The sequence below is a fragment of the Loxodonta africana genome, chromosome 19 (assembly GCF_030014295.1).
Source record: "Loxodonta africana isolate mLoxAfr1 chromosome 19, mLoxAfr1.hap2, whole genome shotgun sequence".
In the NCBI taxonomy this organism is placed as follows: domain Eukaryota; kingdom Metazoa; phylum Chordata; class Mammalia; order Proboscidea; family Elephantidae; genus Loxodonta; species Loxodonta africana.
Window position 1 is genome coordinate 32,942,158 of NC_087360.1, and position 3,517 is coordinate 32,945,674.

Sequence of the window (3,517 nt, forward strand, 5' to 3'; positions counted from 1 at the left end):
AATAAGAGACTGGTTCAAACTTAGGAAGATCGGGGTAAATTTCAAAGTAACCTCAAAGTTAAACCCACTCATCAGAATAAAAAAGAAAAACATAAAGTCTCAGTAAACACTAAATTTATAATAACAAAAGAAAAGAAACTCCACAAATAAAAGAAATTCAGCACAGAAAAGAGGAACAAAACATCAGCACCACAAAAACAAAACAAAACAAAAACACCAATATGACAGCAAAAAACTCATACCTCTCCATAATCACACTGATTGTAAATGGCTTAAATGCACGTGTAAAGAGACAGGAAGAATGGATTAAAAAAAAAAATCCATCTATATGCTGTCTACAAGGGACACATCTTAGACACAAAGACATAAATATATTAAAAATCAAAGGATAAAAAATACATATATCAAGGAAACAATAACCAGAAAAGGGCAGGAGTAGCAATACTAATCTCAAATAAAATAAGACTTTAAGGCAAAATCAACCATAAAAGACAAGGAAGGACATTATATAATGGTTAAAGGGGCAATCCACCAAGAAGACATAACAATATCTATGCACCCAACGACAGGGCTCCAAAATACATCAAACTCTAAAAGCACTGAAAAGAGAAATAGGCAGTTCCACAATAATAGTAGGAGACTTCAACACACTACTCTTGGTAAAGGACAGAACATCTAGGAAGAAACTCAACAAAGACACAGAGGATCTAAAGGCCAAAATCAACCAACTTGACGTCATAGACATATATAGAACACTCCACCCAACAGCAGCAAAGTATGCATTCTTTTCCATGCACATGGAACATTTTGCAGAATAGAACATATGTTAGGCCACAAAGCAACTCTCAATAAAATCCAAAACATCAAAATAATACCAAGCATTCTCTCTGATCACAATACCATAAAAGTAGAAATCAATTACAGGAAGAGCAAGGAAAAAAAAAAAATCAAATACAGGGAAACTGAACAACACCTTGCTTGAATACAACTGGGTAATAAAAGAAATCAAAGAGAGAATAAAAAAATTCCTAGAATTAAATGAGAATGAAAACACGTCATACCAAAACCTTTGGGAAACAGCAAAGGCACTGTGCAGAGGTCAATTTACAGCAATCAACACACACATCAAAAAAAGAAGAGTGGGCTGAAATCAAAATGTTAGCCCTACAACTCGAAGAAATAGAGAACATCAAAAGGAGCCCACAGGCACTAGAAGAAAGGAAATAATAAAGATTAGAGCAGAGATAAATGAAATAGAGAACAGAAAAACAGTAGAATGAATCAACAAGATCAAAAGTTGGCTTTTTGAAAAGATCAACAAAATTGACAGACCATTGGCCAAGCTGACAAAAGAAAAACAGGAGAGGAAGCAAATAACCCAAATAAGAAACAAGATGGGGGACATTACAACATACCCAAGTGAAATAAAAAAGATCACAACAGAATACTATGGAAAATTGTACTCCAACAAATTTGAGGACCTAGAGGAAATGGACAAATTTCTAAAAACACACCACCTACCTAAACTAACACAAGCCAAGATAGAAAATCTGAACAGACCCAGAACAAGAGAAGAGATTGAAGAGGTAATACAAAAAATCCCCAACAAAAAAAAGCCCTGGCCCAGACAGTTTCACTGGAGAATTCTTCTAACCACTCAGGGAAATTAGTACTACTAAAACTATTTCAGGGCACAGAAAAAGAAGGAATACTCATGAATTCATTCTATGAAGTCAGCATAACCCTGATAGCAAAGCCAGGCAAAGACACTACAAAAAAAAGAAAATTACAGGCCAATATGTCATGAATATAGACGCAAAAATTCTCAACAAGACTAGAAGAATCCCGGCGGTCATGGTCCCCAAACCTTCTGTTGGCCCAGCACAGGAACCATTCCCGAAGACTACTCATCAGACATGGAAGGGACTGGACAATGGGCTGGAGAAAGATGCTGATGAAGAGTGAGCTACTTGTTTCAGGTGTACACTTCAGACTGTATTGGCATCTCCTGTCTGGAGGGGAGATGGGAAGGTAGAGAGGGTTAGAAACTGGCAAAAGGGTCACAAAAGGAGAGACTGGAAGAAGGTAGTGGGCTGACTCATTAGGGGGAGAGTAAATGGGAGTATGTAGTAAGGTGTATATAAGCTTACATGTGACAGACTGACTTGATTTGTAAATTTTCACTTAAAGCACAATAAAAATTATTAAAAAAAAATTCTCAACAAAATTATAGCCTAACAGAATTCAGCATTGCATGAAGAAAAATAATAATACACCACGACCAAGTGGGATTTATACCAGGTGTGCAAGGATATTTCAACATTAGAAAATCAGTCAACATAATCCACCACATAAACAGAACAACAGAAAAGAATCACATGATCATCTCAATTGACACAGAAAGGGCACTTGATAAAGTCCAACACCATTCATGAGAAAAACTCAATAAAATAGGAATAGAAAGGAAATTCCTCAATGTAATAAAGGACATCGATACAAAACCAACAGCCAACATCATTCTCACTGGAGAGAAGCTGAAAGCATTCCTTCTGAGAATGGGAACAAGACAAGGATGCCCTTTATTATCAATCCTATTTAACATTGTCCTGGAAGTCCTAGCTAGAGCCATTAGACAAGAAAAAGAAATAAAAGTCATCCAAATTGGTAAGGAAAAAGTAAAACTACCCCTATTTGCAGATGATATGATAGTATACATAGAGAACTCCAAAGATGCCACAAGAAAACTAATAGAGTCAACAGATACAATATCAACATGCAAAAATCAGTTGGATTCCTATACACAAAGAAAACTTCGAAAATGAAATCACAGGGCTATTATTTTTAATAATTTTAAACTACTTAGGAAAAAAATCTAACCAGGGACATAGAAGATCTATACAAAGAAAACTACAAAACACTCTTGGAAGAAACCAAAAGAGACCTATATAAATGGAAAAACATACCATGCTCACAGATAGGAAGACTCAATATTGTGAAAATGTCAATCCTACCCAAAGTGATCTACAGATATAATGCAGTCCCGATCCGATTACCAACAGCATTCTTTAAGATGGAAAACTTAATCGCCAACTTAACATGAAAAGGAAAGAGATATCAGATAAGCAAAGCATTACTGAAGAAAAAGAAGAAAGTAGGAGGCATCATACTACCTGATCTCACTCAGAACCTACTGTGTAGCCATGGTAGTCAAAACAGCCAGGTACTAGTACCAGGACAGTGTCTTAGGCTGGGTTCGCCAGAGAAGCAAAACCAGTAAAGCATAGAAAGAGAGAGAGAGAGAGATTTACATGAAGGAAATGGCTCATGTGTACGTCCCAAGTCTGTGGGATACGAAAGAGGATTCTCCTGATTCATGGAGTTGCAGGGGCTGGAGAACCCAAGATTGGGAGGCCAGAGAGCCGGCTTGTAGCAGGCTGTGAAGATGGACAAATTTCAAGATCAGTAGGCAAGCTGCTAGCTCAGGTCCCAGGAACCAGAGGTCAGCTGCAGGATCTAG